This window comes from Typopeltis vanoorti, chromosome 11, assembly GCF_054136105.1.
Source record: "Typopeltis vanoorti isolate ZY-2024b chromosome 11, IOZ_Tvanoo_1.0, whole genome shotgun sequence".
Classification (NCBI taxonomy): domain Eukaryota; kingdom Metazoa; phylum Arthropoda; class Arachnida; order Uropygi; family Thelyphonidae; genus Typopeltis; species Typopeltis vanoorti.
The window spans coordinates 79,399,113-79,423,030 of record NC_143559.1 but is presented as its reverse complement, the minus strand read 5'-3'; the positions used below and the strand labels follow the sequence as shown (position 1 = coordinate 79,423,030).

Here is a 23,918-nt window from a genome sequence, read left to right as displayed (position 1 = left end):
CATTTTAATTTTAGTTTTTGAACTAGCTTCTTTACCTGTAGTCATCCAGAATCCCACAGGAACCCTTCTACATTTCTCACGGCAACCAGGTACCATTGTCGCACATCACCTACAGGGCATGCCCTAGCCTTCTTCATAATAGATAGATGACTCTTCATTCTATTGATGTGGCAAAAGTTTTCCAGCTGGCTGCCAACCCCCCTCCTTTTTTTATCCGGGCTTGTGACCGGCATTGGTGGAGTTTTGAGCCAATCTTCAATGTCTTCCTTTAATTCCTCATCTGTGTTAAAGTAACTCTGTGGATAACTCTTTAGAGAGTCAATTATTAGTAGCATAATTCAGTACCTGCATGAATTCATAAGACTTATTATGAGAGATCCATCTTAGATAATACAAAGTTTATCATATCACTCCTAAAAGTTATTCAGGCCTAAACCACTTCCTTTTCAACTTCCAGGGATAGCTCCTTGTTCTACTATATGAAAAATCTTCCCATTGCCACCCTAGTAAATACCTCTCAATAGCTTAAATATCTCAATCATATCATCCCTTAGTCTTCACACTAAACGCTTCTGTCCAGCATGTATTCCAGACTTAGCTAAATCTGGACTACAGGCTGGAATGTAGCATGATTGTCCAACCAAAACTTGGAAATTTCATGAAGTGTCTAGTGAGCAGTATGTGATCTGGAATTATCATGATGTCATGTTTGGTGATTACATGTTAAGCATTGCTCTTTGCAAGAATTCTTTTTCAGTTTTTTCAAAGTCTCACATAATAATTCAATGAGAATCACAATAATGTGATCCCTCCTGGATTTAAAAAAAAAATCTATCAAAATGCCTCTTCACCATCTCAACAAATAAAAAAAAATAAATAAAATAAAATAAACTGCCACTAAGAGTTGTCACTTGGAAAGACATTCTTTCTTCTTGTTTAGAGAATGATTCCCATTTCCATTCTTGGGAGTGGCACTTGAAGTCTGACTCATGCTGACAGATCTAAGTCTCATTTCCAGGAATATCACCTTGTTAAAATGAGAAAGCAGTCTGTGGTAGGCCTCTAAACTATCTAAGCAAATCTTAAACTTTTTTCCTCATAAATATTCTTGTATCAATCTGCAACAAATCTTATAGCATTTTAACTTTTTCCTAATCTCTTAGACACTAGACTTGTCTGCCTGGATGGACAAATGAAAAGCAACTCCAATATCAAACTAACAGTTTATAGGTTTGAATCCCAGTGTAGCATGGATAGTCGGGCAAATATTCAGGTGGCAGACAATGTCCAGCACCTGGTGTGAAACCACTACCTTACTGGAGGGTGAAGTAGTCTGCAAAGCAGTGCCGTAATGAGGACGTGGCGAAAGAGGCGCTAGCCACGGGAGCAACTAGGTTTGGGGTGCAAAACGTAAAAAATAAAAATAAATGAATAGATATAAATGTCCGCTATTTTATATTGTATTTTTAAATTTCGGAAATACACCGCTTTAGACACACAAATTCTGCAATACACTGCAACTAATTTTGATGGGGTTAATAGTAAGTATTTAACATATTGCATTTAGTAAAATTTAACTCATCACATTTAAATTTTTCAAAATTTTTGTCATTTTTGGGTTGGGGGTGCAAGTTAGACACTTGCCACAGGCGCCTCATACCCTCGTTACTGTACTGCTGCAAAACATCGTGTTTTTGATCTTTAGAGCAGGATTCCTGGATTATCTAATTCTTAATAGCTTGCCCTCTTGTAATTGAAATTGCCAAAAAAGGTTACATTTTGTCAATGGAATTCACAAAAAAACTTGGAACATCAAAGCTTACACAGCAGCCATATGCCGGTCTCATGCATATTCTGCCATTTTAGTTTTGCTAACCTACCTTCTGACATTACTGATAAGTAGTTTCTGCACCATACATAAGGAATAGTTTTTGATGAACTCCAACAAGATTTTCCTTTTCTGATTTAACCAGGGATAATCCACTGCAGCACTGTTCAAATCCTGCAACAACAACAAAACAAAAAAATAATGCTTCATAGAAAAGAAATTTCAAATATATTAAACTAAAACTGCAAAATTTAGGATTTTATAACGCACACAAGCACTAACTTTCAGCCAATCCCTGTATTTCCAAAAAATTATAATCAGCAAGTTCTCAACTTCCTACTCACATATAAATTATAATAATAAATGAATATGAGAAAGGTGTAGAATACAAATGCATTTAAAAGTTTAACTTCTGACTTAGAGAAAATAGTTGTATGTGCATGCCTTAAAAAAGAGATGAAGACATTAAAATTAAGCAAAAAAACATCAAAGGCTGTTAAAAGAGTAAGAAATTTCCAAAAGTTCAGAGGTGGAAAACAGGATATCTATCTAGCTAGAGAGAGAGAATGTAATAATAAAAAAATCAGCAATGGAATAATACATTATTATTATATGAGTATCTCCATGGAATCAGAAGACACATCACGGGAGATACGTATTCACCAACTACCCATATTCACATAATACCTATCATACCTCTCTTTAAACTCATTCATTGACAAGGCACTCACAATTGCCTCCCTCTGGAAACCCATTCACCACACCCCAAGCAAAAAATCTAGTACTTAACACCCTTGTTAACCACACTCTTACATAATTTCCATGGATGACCCCTTAGTGATGTTTTCTTGGACAACTGGATGTTCTTCATAGCTGGCTGAGTGGTTAGTGTACCTGATCTCTAACCGACAAATTGCTGATTCAAATTCCGCTGCAAGCATGGATGTTTGTGATTGTCTTAACATGAGTACTGCTATAACCTTTAATGTGGTGCAGTATAACCTTTGCTGTCCTTGCACCATTAAAACTATAAATCATCATCACCATCATCAACTGGGCTTCAGGATCACTGTATGGGAGAGGCTGTTCCACAGGATAATATAAAGCATGATGGGAGGATAAGATGGTACAGCCAGTTTAAAGATGGGCTGCAAAGAGACATTAACTAGTAGCTACTCATGTATATGCAGGCTTAGAAGAAGCCAGTTTAGCAGTGTACCCACAAAAACTGCTATTATTAGACATGCACGGAGTCAAAGACTCATTAAGGGAGGCCATACATCACCCACACCAGCTGTCACACTTTCTCTTAAACTTATTCACACTAGATGTACTCATTACTACAGCAGACAAACTATTTCACTCACTCATGGTTCTATGAAAGAAAAATCTAGCTCTTACCCCTTTCTCTTTTTTAACTGCACACAAATTTAACTTCCACAGATGTCCCTTGTCCTCTCTCTAAACCTTCCACACAATGAAAAATTTTATCAACTGATATCCTATAACACTTCAAAAGTTTATAGACCTCGATTATATCATCTTTCTTCTGTCTACTAATGTCTGCAGTCCGCATGCTCTCAATCTATCCTTGTAATGTATATTCCATAATCCTGACATCATCTTTGTAACTCTTCTTTGCAACTCTCCACTCCACGGATTATTATTAGAAGTAATAATGTGACACCTTGTAGGCAGAAACAACACATCTATGAGAATGATTGGTATAAGACTGTGTGTGTGTGTGTGTGTGCGAGCAAGCATGCATGTGTGTACATGCAAATGTGATATGCACAAGCAAATGCAAGAGAGAGAGAGGTCATCAATTAATAGGATTCCCTCTTCTGGATAGAGTTGAGAATTTTAGGTTGCTATTGGTGCAACACTCAAAAGGTGAAATAGCATTCTAAGGATGAATGAATGTGGGATATGTTTAGAGTTAGCAACTGTTAAAGTGAGAGGCAGTCTGGAGCAGAAGAGGGCACTAAACATTTTGGAGACTAAGGCAATAGATAAGATATGTTTGAGCAGGAAACTAAAGATGTCAACCCAAAATAGAGAAATCTGGTCTTGCTTGACTCTGAATATTATCAAAATTAAGCAGTGAAATGAAGCGAGATCTTTCTTGCAAAAAAAACACAGAAATCTGTTTTGATAGCATTGAAACAGATGTGGCTGTCCTCACTTTAGTGGAGAATGGTAAGAAAATAAATGATTACTCTATTAGTTATGGCAGAATTTAAAATTTTGAATGTTTGTGCACTGAAGTTTGTCAAATGAAACTGGAATGGAATACTCATCAACAAAACTATGGAGAGGATTTGACATTGATGAGAGAAAATATATATACAGAAGGAAGAGCAGAATCAAACCTATAGACTTCAGGAACACGCCAGCATTGCATGAGTAAACTGAAGAAAGGAAGCCGTTCACTATGACAAGTAGTGAATGACCTGAGAGATAACTCACAACCCAGTTATAAAGGTGGAAAGCAGACCATAAGGCAGTTCAATATTGATGCTAGGATGCATTTTTTAATGCACAATAAACTATTCTTGTTATGCCAATTTTAAAAGCAGGAACAGTTTATTCTGGTTATAAAAAATGGCATAACTTTCTTTATTATTCACACCTATTAGAGACTGCATATATAAAAGGAATAAATATATTAGAAGAATATATGTATATATATATTCTTCTCAAACTCATATGTGATTCAAACTCACACATGATTGTAAACCTACAGTACATTACTACCACCGGTGGGTTACGAAGGTTTTTTTTTTATTATTATTAATAAAAATAGAAATAACTTTATCTCTATTTATTTTTTACATAATATGGAAGCCCTGCTCCAGAGATAAAAGATGGATTTTTTTTGCAAGCTGCTGCAGGCCTCCAATAAACAAAGAGTGATCTCACAACAGGCTGAATGTCTGAATTTGAAGATTCAGCATGCTGGTTGAAGGGTGGATATGCTAACCATGCAGCCAACCAATCGGCTCTTCAGTGTTTCCACACACACACACACACACACACACATCAACTCTGCAAACAAATTGATATATGTGATTCTCACATATATCAATTTGTTGGCAGAGTTGACTAAAGATCCCATACTTGTCTTGTGGATTTTGCAACCCTGAGAAATAAAACACTTATTATAAGGTTCTTAGATGCAGAATTTTTTTTCTTTCTCTCTCTCACACACACATTTTATGTAACTCCCAATGCACAAAAGGTTGTAATGCTATAGCACATTACTACTGGATAATGTCTCAAGCAGTGGCGGCTCGTGGCTTGAAATTGTGGAGGATGCTGCAACTTTCCAAATATACATACACACTGTAAGTACAGTGTATACGTGTTTGGATAAAACATCAAGACTATGGTAAAAATTTTTTTAAAAAATTAAACATGAAACAATATTGTTTATTATCGATAAAATTATATAGTTTGGTATAATTCAAAATTACTTAAAAATAAAATATATTCTTCTTGTTTTGTTTCATGAAAAAATACTGTTTATTATTTATTATCGGTAAAATTATACAGTTTAGTGTAATTCAAAATTACTTAAAAATAAAATCCATTATCATAACCAAAATAATGTTCTAAAATAAAAACTATAACAAATGTTATGTCTTTAATTGCAATGTCCAAATATTTAAAGAGACGGAGTAAACAAGATAAGCACTGCAAGCACTCTACTATAGCGCAAACTGCATATAAGCAACAGTGGAACTGCACGACGGACAGTGCCGCATTACGCTAATAGCTCGCATCTCACTATGACATGCACATGCTTGCGCACGTAGCAATATGACACTGTGGTAATATGACACGGTGCTGCTAGTGTCTTTTGCCCTCCTAAGTGCTACAAGATGGATTTTTATTATTTTTTATACAAAATAAGAGAATTGTATAGGATTGTTGATGATAAAATTAAATATTACAAGCAAATATAAATAAATTAATATATATATTTAAATATCGAGAAAAATTGGGGATGCTGCAGTTCCGCAGTGCCTATGCACGAGCCATCCCTGGTCTCAAGTCTACCCAATAGACTAGGATTTTTATTTCTATTTTTATTAATAATAAAATTTTATAACTGATTTTATATCTTTGTTTTTAATTTTTTTTTCATAATTCAGAAACCATGCTGTAAAACACCAAACATGAAACTTTTTTCAAGCCACTTCAGGTTGGATAACAACAGTAGAATCCCATTATATGACTAACATTGGGTTTAGGAAGCAAGTCTGACCTTGTAGCAAAGAGAGGAGATGAATTAGTTATTATCGATGCACAAGTTGTGCATGCTAGGTAACCACTCACTACCCATCAACATAAGAAAGCTGCCTACTATGCTGAAAATCCAAGACTTGATCTGGCTACTTCAGGAAGAACACCACATTATACCAAAATTTATCTCTGCAATTGTATCCTTTAAAGGTGTATGGTGTCAGAAAAGTCATATGGACTTACAAAGCTTTGAATTCTCTCAAGTTGATTCCAAGATACTCTCTTTACATATCTTGCAGGGCACATTAGCAGCATGGAAGACTTGCTAAAGAATGATTTCTCGAATCCCTTAGGTTAGAATTGGAAAGAATAGGATACTGTTAGAGGCTCAGGCCTTTTCTGGTCCCACATGGTATGTAGAACCATGGTATGTAGCACTGTTTTCAGCGTGAAGTTAGGATAAAGTCTGCAAAAAACAGGACAGCAGTCTCACGCTACGCAATGAAATTCATCTCTCACCTAAAGACAAGCAAAAACATTCTTACCTATGATGGTATACCTTGGAGAGCAGAAATGCTAACTATCTGGCCAATCAGCCCAGCAGTAATAGTAAAAAATATAGTATACAGTAACAATATCTTTTAGATAGTCCTCTGTGCTAATATTCAGCCAAAAGTAAACCAGGTGAACATCATGTGTTCTTTCAATCCACATAACTTGAACTAATTTGGCTAAATGGACAATGCCTAAGGATCCAGATATGTTATTATTATTATTATTATTATTATTTCGGGCAACTCCAGGAGTCCTTAGACTCATCGAGGGAGGCCCTAAACATCATGTCCACATAACTATGCGATTACATTCTCACAGTATCTATCATACCTTGCCTTGAACTCGTTCACCGTCATAGCACCCATAACAGACTCTGGCAGCTTATTCCACTCATTTACCACTCTAAAAGTAAAGAACCCAGTTCTAACACCCCTGCTAACCACACTCTTGCCCAGCTTCCATAGGTGTCCCCTAGTTCTCCCACCACCAGTCCTGGATTTCAAGGACTGGTGGTGGATTTCAAGCTCTGGATATTCATCTGAATATCTAGCCATTAACCCATCAATGATACAACTGTGTTACAGGTTTACAACCTTCTGTGGTAGAATTATAGTAAAAATAAATAACACTAAAATTACAAAGATTATAATGGTTGCCAGCAGTGTGAGGACCTCTGTGAGAAAAGGGTATATGTGGAACTACAAGGGGGGGGGGGGGTGATTAAGAGCTCAGGATACAGCTTGTGGGTGTAGCATGGAATGAGGAGTTAGTCAAAGACTCATCTGGACCTTCCAGATGAGTCTTTGACTCCATGAGGTCTTGGGGTAATAATAATAATAAAAAATTAATGATTTATTTTTTCTATTATACATAAAAAGGTGTAAACCTATTATTTAGATATTGGTCAAGTGTTGGTGATAACTAATTTAATTACCAACTAGTTTCGCCGACTTGTGCTGTCGTCTTCATCAGGGTACAATCAGGAAAGCAAAGAAACGAATAAAATTACAAGCTGAACGTTAACTGACAATTCTATTTAAATAACAAAATAGTAGTGCTATTTTGTTATTGAAATAGAATTGTCAGTTAACGCTTAGCTTGTAATTTTTGTTTCTTTACTTTCCTAATTGTACCCTGATGAAGCCGACAGCACAAGCTGGCGAAACTAGTTGGTAATTAAATTAGTTATTCACCTACACTTGACCAATATCTAAATAATAGTTAATTTTCATTAATCTTTGTGGTCAAGAATTAACAATTTCTAAGGTACCTTTCAGAGGTGGAAGATGAATTTTGTCAATCATACCAAAGACAACATTCATCTTTCACTAAAAAGATTCACCAACATCCATACCTAAAGCAGGATTCAAACAATTCAAAGCAGCTGCCTGTTGATGGAAACAGATACATTATCCATTCTGCCAACTAGGCTGGCATATCTTATTATTACTTGACATCTCCATGCAATATGCTGGTGCACTACACTACACAATCCAACATCAACATGATTAAAATCACTGTCTGCATTACATCACATACCATTCACTACATAGAATTTTTCTCTGTTAATTACTAATTTTATCTGGCCAATTTGCTGGTTTGCAGATTATAAAATTACCAAGTTTCTGAACATTAAAAAAAAAATTCTGCACCCACTGTAGATCAACTAACTTACCTTCAAGTGAAAACGACCATATAAAAATTCCTGGGACACATGCCCATCCAATTGAAGGGCATGTGTCCCATTGTTCTTCCAAATGCACTAGAGCAGTGCTAGGTTGAGTTGGTCAAGAAATACTTCCCACTGCCAACTCCATTGGGAGCTGTCAGTAATAACAATGATAACATAGCAACATTTGGTAGACCAGATAAAAAAGCAATTTTTAGTACTGAAATTCAAGCATTGCATTTCAGATTAGTTTATAACAATTAATTATGCTACCAATATCTAAATAATGATAATTATACTGTTTGTAGACATCAATTTAAAATTGTTGTGTAGTATCTTGACTGAACCAGGAGAAGTATAAAAAGGCATGCTAAAGATGTAACAGTCCCCATGGCGAGGAAGACAAAATGGATTATGAAAAAAAAAAAAAAAAAAAAAACGCCCATGGAAAATGATTTTTTTTTTTACTATGCATGAAGAAGAAGAATCTTAGTTGCATACAGGAGGAAAGTATTCAAATGCACTAGAAATAATGAGTTATTAGGCATTCCAGACAGACCATTCTCTCTAGATGCTGGTAGGAGAGGGAGTTTGAAGAAAAGGATAGAAGTGGATAAGCTAGTAGTATTAAAATATTGCAAGAACTTGATCTGAATACAGTTGTACTGAATGGAAAAACAGCACAGGTGCTGAAAACATGTGCAAGTATATTATGCTTGACAAGAAATTGTTATATCCTCTCCAAGGAATGAATTAATTGAGGGAGGCTATACATTACCCACACTAACTGCCATACTTCAACAGGCAAACTGTTCCATTCACTCAGGATTCTGTGAGAGAAAACTCTAGCTCACTCCTTTCTTAATTGCACATAAACTTAAGTTCCACGGATGCCCCTGTCCTCTTCCCCATCTTTCATATAATGAAAAATTTTATCAATTGATACCCTATAATTCCCTCACTTAAGTTTATAGACCTTTATCCTATCACCCCCCCCCTCTTTCTCCTGTCTACCAGCATCTGAAGTTCATATACTCTCAATCTCTCCTCACGGTAACTCTTCTTTGCAGCCTTTCCAAAACTTCTTTATTCCTTTGGAATCCAGGAAACCAAATCTGCACATAGTTCAGGTGCAGTCATATTAAGAACTTGAAACAAGGTAACATGACTTCCATATTCTTTCATGTCAATGTTCGTTTCAACATCACAATTATCACATCAAAATTATATTATTGTTTTAATCGTTTACCCTCATATAAGCAAACAAAGTTAATTTGTGAAGCATATTCATAACTAGTCTACTTGTATTGAAAGTTTTTCCAATTGGTTATATTATAAATTAAAGATTCCTGGAAATTATATTCTTGGTTTCATCCTTTATTCAAGTGTAAGCAACAGAGTTTGCGCATGAAGTAACTTCATGGCAGGCTAACTTGCATTGTTGTTGTTATGTTCAACTCCTGGTGATTCTATGAACATACATTCTCCATTCAGATCTGTCCCTGGCCATATCGTTCAGAATTTCCAAGCACATTCCAGTCGCTTCTTTAACTCCATCCACCCATCTAATTCTTGATCTTCCTCTTCTCCTGCTTCCATCAACTTTAGCAAGCATCATCATCTTCTCCAGACTGTCATTTGCTTGCATAATATGTCCGAAGTATGACAATTTTTGCTTGATGATCATAGCTTCGAGGGAGCAATCTGGCTTTATTCTGTCTATCACTAATTTATTGGTTTGCTTTGCAGTCCATGGTATTCTTAGTAAGCGTCTCTAAACTCATAATTCAAATACATCTATCTTCCTTCTTTCACATCCATACAGTACCACAGGGAATACCATTGCTTTCACGATTCTGATTTTTGTTGCGAGGCTAATATCTTTATCTTTAAAAATCTTGCTTAAATTTGTCATTGTTTTCTTTCCAAGTAATAATCTTCTAACTTCTTCAGTACAATAACCATCTTTATCAATTCAGGATCTTAGGAGCACAAAATTGTTAACTGCTTCTATTTTCTCCCCATCTATTTCAAATGTTGCCATAACTTTTGTCTTTCTGAGGTTAAGTTTAAGACCATATTTAGCACTTTCTTCTTTAACTTTCATAATAAGTTCCTCCGAATCTTCTTTGCATTCTTGGTATCATCTGCATACCTCAAATGTATTAAAGATGACAGGTAATTATATTCTTGGTTTTATCCTTTATCCAAGTGTAAGCAAAAAAACTAAGGCAACTGACGTGAAGTCATTAGCCTGTATAGACGAGATGCCCTGTAACAAAGCTACTTCATGTGCAAACTTTGTTTGCTTACACTTGGATAAAGGATGAAACCAAGAATATAATTTCATGCCATCTTTAATTTCCTGGCAACTTGCATACAGACATGTATAATGCTATGCATTATGGGAAGGACCACTACCCAGACCAGTTTCGACCTTTATTGAGGTATGTTTATTTTGTTGGCTCCAAAAACTCGTTCAATCCCTCAGATTACCCAACAATGAGTGACCCTGAAGGATCATTTAACTGAGTGGTAGTTCCACTCAGTAACAACAGGCTCACCACCAAGAAGAACCCTCAGTGGTGGCTCTGCCCAATTGTAGGCTCACCCCAACACTGAGCAGAGCTGCTCATATCTAAGGGAAAGCAGCCACTTGCACAAAAGCACATCAGTGGGAGCCAGACCTAGAAGTGATACCAAGGTTAAAGTAATGCAGAAGTCATATTTCCACATAGTATCCAAAAGGATACAAGTAGCCAAATTACTAGAATACTCTGGATTATAGATAGATGTTGAAAGCTTTTCCACTTGGTTATATTATAAATTAAAGATGCCATGAAATTATATTCTTGACTCCATATCAATTACCTTAGCATCCCATAATGCAAAAACCTATAATGCAAGCTTCCTCCTCTCTCAGTGCCTGGGGTACATAGAGTATCCTGCTCTTACAACTTGGCTTCTTCACACGAACAGGTAGATCAGCCACTATCCATTGGGATGAACACAAATCTTACATGTGCAATCACGACTATGGTCAATCTGGCCTTGTAGACCATGTATTGGACACAACTCACAGGATATTCTGGAATAAAACTATCATGCCCCACCATAGTAAATTTAAAAAGGAAAGACTGTTTTTGGAATCTGCAGTAGCACTCAGAAATCAACCCAATTTAAACAAATACAGATGCATAAAACTTCCCAAAATTTGAGAAACAATAATTGTCAGAAGTCTCAGTTTACATGTTAGGCCACCTACAAATGCCCACAGAGGGTGCACCACATAGATAGGACTTTAAAGTCATCCACGTGTGTCATTAAGTATTTTGTGTGTGTGTGTGTGTGTGTGTTACAAGTGTCATTTGTACTTCTTGAAGATGTCTCAGTGACTGAGATGAAATATTGGAAGCATTAAAATTAGTTTTTAATCCTCTCCTAGTACTGTCAATACTCCATTCAACTTCCAACATAATATCCTCCTATCATTTAAGCCTTAATGCAAAAACGAATGTAAAAACCATTATGGTAAGGTTCGCTACTTAGACTGCTTTTGACCTCCTATTAAAATGAAGGGAGTGGGCATTTCCAAAGATTCTGGGTGATCTAAAAGATCACTCGAAGCTCATCACGTCTAACCTGAATCATTCCAGGTCACTCAATAGGGGCTCTGCCCACTGACAGGCAAAATCCAGCCACTGAGTTGATTACACTACTCCCAGGAAACCCAGACATCAACATTAAAATGTTACCAATTAGAGCTACTAAGAAATTATAATTAAATCAGAGAATATACACAAGTAAAAAAAATAGTGTATCACCACATTATTAAATATCCCAGTTCAAGAAATAGTCACAGAAAGTTTTTCCACTGGATTACAAAATATATTATACTTGACAAGAAATTATATTCTTGTTTCAATCCTTTACCAAACATAAGCAAAGTTTGTATTAAGCATCCTTACTGACTAGTTTACCTGTATACAGAGGTTGCTGACATCATGTCAATTGCCTCAGTATCCCATAATGCAAAAACATTGCAGAAAGGATTACTACCTAGACTAGTTTTGACCTTTATTGAGGTCTCGTTAGTGAGACTGCAAAGTTTTGTCATACAACTGTTACAACTTCCACACACCATCATGCTGCCCACAGAATTCCATGAACCCAGTTCCATTAGTGGCATTGTGTGCAGTCAACATTTGTGTGTTAATCAGTGGATGGAGAGAGAGAGAGGTCTAGCTATATAGGTTAACATGCAACGGGAAGATTAGTAGAACTGTATAGCTGTAATAGCACTTCACAAGGTTGGAATGCAGCCACCTGTTATTTTAACCTTGTTATCTTCCTGGATCTAGCTGTCACTAATAAGACCTCAATAAAGATCAAAATGATCTGGGTGTAGCAATCCATTCTATAATTATTTGGGGTTACAGGATGTGGCAAATGATGTGGTCTTTGTATATAAGTAGACTAGATAAGAAGGTATTTCATGGGCAAACTGTTTGCTTGCATAAAAGATTAAAACAATATGATTTCTTGTCAAGTATAATATACATCTAACCTGGGTGTTCAACAGTCAGCATGAGTATGATTTCTAATGAGTAGAATAGGAGGAAGATAATTCCATTATACAACAGTGAAGCTAAAAATCATGTAACCAATTATAGATTACTCGGTATCATTGAAGATGTTAAGGTATCAGAAAAGCTGGTTAAGACTGGTACCCAGAGGTGGGGTTGAGAATAGAACTTTCATCCTCTACAGAGAACAGAACACACATTCTATAAGATTATTAAATTACTTAAGGAATTGAACAGCGTAGATACGAATATAAATTAAATTACACTTTAATAAATATTTCCGATATTTCGGCAACGTCACGTTGCCATTTTCAAAAGGAACTTACAAAAAAAAAGGCAGGTGCACGTAGGCACTACAACACAGTAACTGAGAATGAAGCTATTATTCTCCTAAAAGTCCTGATGGTACCCTCTAGCGGGCTAAGTAGGTATTCTTGGCTATTGGGCTGAAGGTCTGCTGATGTAAGCCTCCCAAATTTGGGGCAGTCGCATACAACAAAATTTGTTGAGGTTTGGAGAGTTTCTTAGGGCTGAGGCTGATTCCATAAATAGTCTTTCGAATTTGTATTTGCTACGGTGTATTACTGTAGCTTTCTTCCACCGGATTCTGTGGCACGTATCCAGAGCATGGTCTGCAAGACCAGAATGGCTGTACTTGTGAAACCGGATGTAGTCCTTGTGTTCAGAAATTCTGATATTTGCTGTCCTGCCTGTTTGGCCAAAGTAAGACAGTTTACAACTGCAAGGAGACCTGGTATACACCAGGTAGATCTAGGGGAAGTGGTTGGTCTTTGGTGGAGCGGATAAGGGATGACAATTTTCTGTAAGGCCTGTAACAGGAGGTGGTCAGGTCAGGTTTTTTTAAAATTTTGGTAATTTTTTCCGAGGTGCCTCTGATGTAGGGATTGGTGATGGATTTAGAGTAATCCTTGTTGTGAGGGGGCTGTGGTTTGTAGGTTTTAATATTTTTTGGATTTTTTTGGGGTATCCATTGGCTGAGAAAGTGTTGAGGATGTAATTTAGTTCAGTGTTTAGGGCATTGTCATTAGAATAGATTAGTTTAGCCCTGTTGTATAGTGTTTTCATCACTTCATATTGTTGTGCGGGGTGGGGGTGGGGGGATTGTTGGTGAATGTATCTGCCTGTATGGGTGGGATTTCTATAGACTGAGAAAACCAAAGTTCCATCAGGCTGGCGGGTGACTAGTGTGTCTAGGAAAGGGAGGCTGTTGTTTTCCTCTTTTTCCAGGGTGAATGTGATTCTGGGGGTGTTGGTTGTTTAAGTGTGTTAAGAAGGAGAGGAGTGTTTCAGAGCCATGTGGCCAAATAGCAAACACATCATCAACATAGCGAAGCCATATGGTTGGTTTTTGTGGGGCAGAGGCTAAGGCTTTTTCTTCAAAGGTCTCCATAAAGAAATTGGCCAAGGGTGGGGAGAGTGGTGAACCCATGGCTGTCCCCTCTATTTGTTTGTAGAATTTTCCCTGCCAAACAAAATAGCCTGAGTTCATTGTGAACTGAAATAGGGCTGAGATATCAGGAGAAAATTTAACTTGGATTAGCTCTAAAGTTTCCTTGAGTGGGACATTTGTGAATAAGGAGGAGACGTCAAAGCTGACCATTATGTCAGTGTGTTGGAGTGTAAGGTTTTCTACGCTGGCTTTGAAGTGGGCTGAGTTTTTTTATGTGTGATGGTGTGTTGCCAGTATAGTGTGTGAGCTCTTTGGCCAAATGTTTAGCTAATTTGCATGTGGGGGAATCAATGCCATCCACTATGGGACGTAATGGCACATTTTCTTTATGTATTTTTGGGAGTCCGTAAATCGTAAACGAGAATCAACATTCTATAAGAGTGTGATGGCAGACAGAGCCAGATGAGAGAAATGGATATACTATGATAGCTATGGATTTTGCCAAAGGCACGTGACAGAATTCCACATGAAGTTGTTGTAAAAACTCAAATGGATGGGTATCGAAAACAAGCTTGTGACACAGATAAGAGAGTAGCTGAATGACAGGTATCAGAGAGTGATGTATGGAGGTGATGAGTCTAAGAGAAGGTTGACTGGGGGGGAGGGGAGGCACAAGATTCTATACTTTGTTAACTTGTATATCGATCAGGGCCGGCTAGAGGTTTTATGGGGCCTCGGGAAAAAGTTATTAAGGGGCCCCTCATATTTGCCAGCACCTCTTATCATTGTCGGTATCAGCAATGATAAAAGGACAAAGAATCAATATAAATTTAATTAAAGTATTTCCCATATCAATACATCAAAAATTCTATTATCAAATTTTCTTAGAAATTTGAAACCATGGAGGCCACTCTGAGTGCAGGGTTTCGGTCTGAGGCCCAAAAAAAACTGATGTCTGAGCCAGCCCTGATATTAATAATACTGGAATGGTCCAGAGATAATATTGAGTTATCTGCTGATAATGCAAAGTTTAAGATGGTGATAAAATAATGTTCACAGAATCTCTGCAAGCTGATTTAAACAGACTAGATCTAGAGGCAAATGCAATGAGTGTCAATTCAATGTTGCCTAGCATGAGATTATGAATTTTGGACTGATGGAGCTGCAGGTAGGGTACTATATTAAATGGAATTTGCTGTAAGTGGTCAATGAAGGTATAGACACAGGGACATGTAGTTAAAGTTGCACACTGCTAAAGTGGTTAAGTCATTATATTGTCTAACTGTAATACTGAAGAGAATACCAGCTTGCTAGAATAATATTCTCCCACTTTACAAAGCTTTAATAACACCACATCTGAATTATTTATTCAAATATGGTCACACCTTGGTTCTGCAGAGATGGAAAAACGTTGAAAAGATCCATCAGAGATTAAACAACATAATATCTGACCTATGAAATATGCACACATATAAGGAGAGATAAATGAAAAATAGCATTTAAAGATTGAGAAACTGAATGATGGAGATATAACAATAACATAATCTACTACATTATAGATACAAGTGATATTTTGCTGCTGATGGTAGGTGGGGGAATAAATCAAGTTCATTCCTTGTACTGAGTAAGTGCATGATGCATGCTCAAGTTCTCATTTAGCATTATGACAGTATAGAATGGGCCACAGCTAAATCTTGTGAAGGCATGTTCAGTGAATGTGTTCAAAGAAAGTTATGATAAACATTCAGGCACTGAGTAACACAGAGAAAATCCTCTCTTAATGTGTTTGTGGGCTCCCTGGAAAAGTATTCATAATATTAATATGGTTGTTAATTTAATATTGCATATTGCAAGGGGGGGGGGGGGGAATCAGTGTGACCGTAAATTTTACAATGATATTTAATTTAATGAAATATGGTTATTCAAGTATATTGGTTACTGCATTTTGGTATAAAAAGTTGCCTGCTTTTCTCAATATACTAGTTTTGGTCTTCTCCACAAACTATTATATTTAGATTTGATTGATGATATATGTGTAAAATGGGAAGGGGGGGGGAGAAGAAATAATATTCTAAAAGTATATCACCTAGTCTGCAAACCACTCAAATAATACAAAAATGTCAACCTAAACTGCCAGCCTGGTTGGCTGAGTGGTTACTTGTCTGCTCTCCAGACAAAAGGCTGTAGGTTCGAATCTCGCCATGGCATGGATGTTTGATCTGTGAAAATACTAGTTGTGGTGGTGGGAGGTAGATGGCATTGGTGTAGTTGCAGTTAGTGGATTGAGTGGTGGAGACAGAGAGCTGTAGAGTAGGTGCCCTCCCTCGATGAGTCTTTGGACTCCCTGGAGGCATCACATAATAATAATAATAAACTTGTGTTGAATTTTTTCTTGACAATTATTCATAAGACTATTACATTTTTTTATAAAATCTTTATCAAGTAGCTTTATTTTTATCCTCCTACATGTTTCGCCAATCTGTTTCTATTGGCATCCTCAGGGAATACAAATCAGTAAGCACAAAATGAAGGTTACAGACTAGGTTATAACCGATGGTTCTAAATCATACAAAAAATTGGTATTGTGCGTGTCTCGTTAACGTGATTTATTCGTGATGACTTAAGTCGATAGTGCATGCACAGATTTTTGAATCTGTGTGGTATGAAGTTGAAATAAACAGGTTAGTATATCTGAGAGGATGCTGTTATTTAGAACCATCAGTTATAACTAGTCTGTAACCTTCATTTTGTGCTTACTGATTTGTATTCCCTGAGGATGCCAATAGAAACAGATTGGCGAAACATGTAGGAGGATAAAAATAAAGCTACTTGATAAAGATTTTATAAAAAAGTGTAATAGTCTTAATAATAAACTTGGTTGTCTGCAGAGGATTTTATGCCAGGAATAGAATTAGAAGATATTTCTATATATATTTCTATCCTTCCGGAAAGTATATAATTTTCTGGAAGGATAGAAATGTGAAAAGAGGAGGGGGGGAATGCGTTAATGATTGCAGAGGAATTGTATCCACAAGGTGTGGAAGTTGATAGTGCATGCACAGATTTTTGAATCTGTGTGGTATGAAGTTGAAATAAACAGGTTAGTATATCTGAGAGGATGCTGTTATTGGTCAGGGAATGCAGAGAATATTGATTGTGAAATGCTTAGGCAAATTAGCTGGGCATGTAAAAAGAAGGTGATCCTGATGGGAGACTTTAATTATAGGAATATAGAATGAAAGGAGGAGATAGTGTATGGGAACAAGGAGAGAAAGTTTGTGGAATTTCTGAGAGATAAGTATCTTAAGCAGCATGTGATTGAAGCAACTAGGGGATTAATGATTTGGATTTGGTGATAAATAACTTCACAAAATGTAGTTGTTAATGAAGTGTTGATAATGCCGCCAGTTGGTGAGAGTGATCATCGGGTACTTGTTTGGGAAGTGATGAAACAAGAAAAGGTTACTGCCAAAAAACGGATACATATGGAAGTATAAAGCAGGTGATTATAGAAAGCTGTGTAGTCAGTTAGCATCAGTAAGTTGAGTAGATGAGTTGAGCAGAAAAATGTTGACAATGCATGGAAACTCACAAGGCAGTATCTCACAACAGCAATGTATAACTACATCATTATTATTATTATTTGTCACCTCCAGGGAGTCCAAAGACTCATCGAGGGAGGGCATCTACTCTACAGCTCTGCTTCCATCACTCACAATCCACCAATTGACTGCAACTACACCAACGCCATCTACCGCCGACCACCACCACTATTTCTTCCACAGACAATCACAAACAAGGAAATAAAATGTTATGGAGAGGTACAAGACAGTTGGTGGTGATCGGATCCATGAAGAGTATAGAGTGCGGGACAAAAAGGTGACGAGTATTGTAAAGAAAGAAAAGGTGCAGTATAAGAGGAGATTGGCTGGTCAGGCCAAGATTAACTCAAGGGAATTTTTCTGCTACATGGCAAGCATGAGGAAGAATAATTATGGCAGATTAACATGGTGGATATTCATGGTAGCAGACTAACAGCAAAGGATAAGTGGAATTACTGAATGAGCACTTTATTAGTATATATCATACTGGTGTAAATGATGCCATGCAATATATAGAAGAGAGGCAAGTATTAGGAGAATTAGAAGTGAAAGAAACAGAGGTGTATCAGATGCTGGCTGGGTTAGATGTGAATAAGGCTGTGGGAGTGGATGACATATCATGAGTATTCTTAAGGAATGCGCACCACAGTTGGCTATGCCCTTGACCTGGTTATCTAATGAAAGTCATGCAGTGGGTAGGGTTTCTAAGGAGTGGAAAGAAGGAAAAATAGTACCACTTCACAAACATGGTTTTAAGATAGAAGTCTCCAACTATAGGCCAGTCTGTATTACTGTGGTTGTGGTCAATGTGTTGGAGAGATTGGTGAGGAATAGAATACAGGATTGAGCTGATGGACATAGCATTCTTTATGATGGTCAGCATGAATTTGTACAGGGTAGGTCCTGTTTTAGTAATTTACTTGCATTTTATGATAAGGTGACAAGTGTGTTAAATAAGGGAGAATCATAATAGTGATATTCTTAGACTTTGCAAAAGTGTTTGATAGATTACCACATGATAAGTTGGTATACAAGCTACAGAGGATGGAAATAGATTGGTTATATGGATCAGAGATTGGCTCTCTGAATGATACCAGCAGGTTGTGTATGATGGAGCTTTGTCTCAAAAAAGGAGTGTAACAAGTGGCATGCCCCAGGATTCTGTTCTTGGGTCCCTGCTGTTTAACTTGTTTGTAAACAATATATCATGTAGACTGACTGCGGATCTTCAGTTGTTTGCTGATGATGACAAGAATTATCATAAATAGAACTGGGAAGAATTATAAGTAGCACTGCTGATGTTAATTCCCTTCAGGAAGATTTGAATAGGCTTTAGACTTGGACAAAAGAGTGGGGATGTAGTTTTAATATCAATAAGTGAAAGATGTTGCATTCTGGAGTGCAGAAATATAGGATTTGTAGGAGCATAGAAATATAGCATATATAGGAAGTTTAGAGGACATATTTCTAGTTGTGTTGCAAAGGCGGCAAACCACAGTGCTGCTATGAAAAGAAGTACTCTAACATGTAAAGATAAGTGGTTGTGCCATTGTATAAGGCACTGATCAGACCACACTTGTGCTCAGATCTGGTCACCTGGTTTTCAATGTGATGTGGAGATTGGAGAGGATCCAGAAACAAGTGGCTAAGACAGTATCAGGACTTTGGAATGCTGGCTATGGAGAGAGAGGTTGAAGAAATGTGGGTGGATAGGCTTATGTGTTCATCAGACATTTTTGTAATAGATTTCACGGTTTGATATGAGCACAGATGGATAAGAAAATAACTATTTATTAACTTAAAAGCTAATATTTCGCTGGTATTATATCCAGCATCTTCAGAGCACACAACACAAAGTTTGTTACAAATGCAAAACAACCACAATCCGGTGTAACAGTGGGTCTAATAAAAGTAATTGCAGTGTGCAACACAAGACTAAAGTCCTAATATGGCACCATCTAGGTTTAAAAAAAAAAAAAAAAAAAAAAATTCAAAGTTTTGAAATAGTAGTCCAAATAATAGTCTTAGAAAGTTTGAAAAAATGAAATAAAATAAAAGGAATAAATATTAATTTGGTCTTAAGATGACTGTCTCTCAAATCTTTGGTAGATTTATACAGTCATACTTGTTAAGGTTTGGAGTATGTTTTTAAGGCTTCTGTTGATTCCAGGAACAACCTCTCTGACTTGTAAAAGCTTCTGTGCATTACTTTTGTTTCTTTCCAATTGATCCTGTGTGCAGGGTTATCCAAAGAATGGTCTGGCAGACCCGACTTGCCATAGCGAAATTTTGTGAGCATGCAACAACTTTGTGTTGGGTGCTCTGAAGATGCTGGATATAATACCAGCGAAATATTAGCTTTTAAGTTAATAAATAGTTATTTTCTTATCCATCTGTGTTCATATCAAACCGTGAAATCTATTACAAAAATGAAGAAATGTGGATTGCAAAGTTTGGTGGATAGGAGGGAGAGAGGTGATACGGTACAGACATTTAAGTTAGTGAGAGGATTTTAACAGATTAATCCAGAGGGGATTGTGAAAAGAGTAGAAGATGATAGAAGATGAGAGGGGAAGAACCAGAAATCATCCCTGGAAGTTATGTAAAAGTGTGGTGAAGAGGGGTGCGAGGAGTAGATTTTGTACATGGAGAATGCATTACCAGAATGTGTTGTTAATGCAAGGAGTGTTAAGGATTTGAAGATTCTATATAATAAATATGTTGTCAGTTGAATAAACCTCCCATGCTGAATCTGCCAACTCCATGGAGGGTGCAATAATAATAATAATAATGAAATGTATATAAATAAGTTGTAAAAATAAGAATACTGCAGATAACTCACCACTTCATAAGAAGTTCTTCTGTTTAACAAATCGACAAGTATTTCAATAGATGCTGAAGTGATGAGATTGCTATATGAAGCTTTTCATGACAGTACATACAAGCTGAAGAATGACACAGTGCTGGGAATAAATACAAATTATTATCTAGTATAACAGGATAATGGTGGAGACAGCCATTTAATAATAAAAAAATAAATAAACCAAGCATGTAATCTTCTGCTGAAATTTTAATTCTATAATTTGTTACTGATAATACTTAGATGTTACTATTTCAACCTTTTATCGTAACCAAATTATACAATTGAAATTTCAGCAGAAGAGTACACACTTGGCTTATTTATTTTTCATTATTAAATGGCTGCGTCCACCATTATCCTGTTATACTGGAGTAGCAATTTGTATAGTGGCAATGGCCAGTCTCTGCAATTTCAAATTATTGTAAATGTTATGCTACAAAAACACATGCAAAGTTGGCTTTATTATTATTATTATTCATGACACCTCCAAGGAGTCCAAAGACTCATCACAGGAGGACACCTACTGTACATCTCTCCATCTCTGCCACTACACCGAACCTCTACTACCAATCATCTACATCAATGCAATCTGCTGCCCACCACCACAGTTGGTTTTATCCAATATAACATAATAGCAAGCTTACTGAATGGCAAATAGAGAAACTTCAGAAGTAATATATTGTTGGTTTTGTTTTGTTTTTAGGGAAAATCCAAAACTCTAAGAAAATCAATTCCAAAAACTAACTCCAAGCCAAAAAAAAAAAAAAGAAGAAAAGCAGCAAATCATATATATTCATATGTATATATAAGGGGAAATATCCAGTTGTTTACTGATGATGTAAAACTGTGAACAGTAATGAAAATGATATAGAAATCCTACAGGATAATTTAAACAGAATGACAGCATGTGCAAAAGATAATGGCTACCAGTGTAATGTGGCAAAGTATAGTCATGCACTTTGGAAGTCCCCCCCCCCCCCCCAAGCTGTTTATTACAGAACTGTACTGCAGGAAACTGATGATACCAGGAATTTGGGAATTGCAGACGTTTTTAGTTGAAGTCTAGAGGGCATGTTTCAAAAGTGACCAAAACAGCTCATTAGATCACCTGAATAATGAAAAATACACTGACAAGCAGAGATAGGAGATTATTTTCCTTCTTTTTTAAGCCTTTAATAAGGCTTAAAATGTTGCTGCACACAGATCTGGTTACCTGGAGTCCTTGGGGGATGAAGAAGTGGTATAATGGATCAAGGGAAGAGTAACCAAGATAAGATTGTGACAGGTCTATGGAATGCTCCCTATGAAAACAGATTGATAATTTTATAGAATTGAAAAAGATGACTTTTTTTTCAATACATTAAGGAGAGAACAAAGGGTTACTCTTGGCAACCATGTAAGAGTGTAATTATTAGAAAGGTTATGAGGATTAGATTTGTTTGTGTGAAGAATGATGAATGGGTGGAATGAGTATGACAGGTATTGCATGAATAGTAGTTAGTGTGGGGTCTCCCACAATGGCTTTTAATTCACTAGAGATGCCTGAGAAAATACTATATTGACTCTGTGTGATAACAGTGATCCACAATACAACATTCTCTTTTGCAGCCAGTTCAGTAAGTCTTTTCTTTAATCATACTATTTCCATTCCTTTATATTTTATTTTTATTACTGATATAGAGACATGGAAAAACATTTTAGAGATGAGGTAAATATATTTTGGATTAAGTAATATGGAAACACGAACCATTTTGCACATGAAGTCAATACATGTATACAACGATTTAGACATGTGGCAGCACACATCAGGTGAACTAAAAGTTCATAGCAGTCTTCAAAAATTCAGCTGGTAATGCTGCCAAACTAAGTTTTCATCTTTTACATATGAAATCAATTTTTAACACTATATAATGAAAATATGAAAATTCTCTTATTTTTGCATCTACCCATTGTTAATACCACATATATGGCATTCATCCTTTAATGCTAAATAAGTGCCATAAAAAAAAATAAAGAAAAAGTTTGGTTGATTGTTTTGCCCTCGTATTTCAGTTGCACTTAATCTACAAAAGAAAGAAATATCTCTTACTTAAATCACTTCTAATCAACATCCACAGAAAATTTGAACAAGAATCCATGATGTTGTATATGGGGGGGGGGGGTATATATATATATATATATATATATATATATATATCATTCACATGAACCAGGAAAACATCCAAGCCCTTAGCTCCCCATGTTAATCAGATTATGGTTAATGTGTGAAACGAGACTTTTGAAGTCGCACTTGAAGAATTGGATACACCTCCAAAAAAATAAACGGTAACCTAACTAGACTACGACAGAAGTTCGCAATGCGAAAGGAAAAGAACGCAGAATAAAGAAAATCAATAATAAGAATCAACCACCAACAACAAAAGTATCTATGAAAATGTTTTCACTAGAGAAAAGTGACTGCCAAGGATATACTAATCCATATTTTTCATCCATAATTTATCCACTAATCCGCAATTTAAATAAGAGCCAAATGACTCATTTTTTTATGTCATGCTAAATTCAATAAAGTGGAATTCTTCCTGTTCAATAAAGTGGAATAAGTAGTTTCTACGCGTAACTTTTTAAGATTTGCGCCTAATAAGTGGACTCTATCAGTTCAAAAGTGTACTAACATCGTTAGCGATTAATTTCGCTCATGTTATCAATTAATTATTACCTGCTATTTGGATATTCTATGATTCGTGCTTAACATGTTTAGTCAGGAGATGAAAAAAGAAAAAAAAATCCCTTTATTTACATATTTCAATGCTCTACCTAACATACCTTCTAAGCGCAAAGCTCAGATACTAAAAGCGTGTATTGCACATTGGCCTTATAAGGCTAACATGCTGCCACCACTCTTTTTATCAAGTCAACATAATTGTTACGAGACAAAACCGAAGATTAAAAGAAAAAATAAAACAAAGTAAAGAAATTATGTTACACGCTTTAAACTGGGAATCTTTTATACAGTAGGTATATTATTTTCTCTAATGCTCACATTTTTTAAAAAAATTATCCCTGCGCGGTGCTACATCCTTTTTTTTTTTAATTTTCTCTGTGCATCCAATGATTTCACGACTTTAGATATTGTCTTATGATCAACATACTTTGATGATG

At 36.2% G+C, this 23,918-nt stretch overlaps 1 protein-coding gene across 2 annotated transcripts in view; it reads right to left on the bottom strand.

Annotated features, from left to right (window-relative positions):
- The window catches only part of tctn (tectonic), a 367,511-nt gene extending 343,889 nt beyond the window's left edge, over window positions 1-23,622 (bottom strand). Inside the window, exons 1-2 of one of the 2 annotated variants that reach the window (XM_090400596.1) lie at window positions 23,583-23,622; window positions 1,881-2,002 (exon numbers count right to left, since the gene is read on the bottom strand). The gene's annotated coding sequence lies outside the window, so the exon portion shown is untranslated. Of the gene's footprint in view, window positions 1-1,880; window positions 2,003-23,475 lie in introns of both variants that reach the window. The other variant, XM_090400595.1, reaches the window with a different exon arrangement.
- Between the last annotated feature and the right edge of the window lie 296 nt (window positions 23,623-23,918).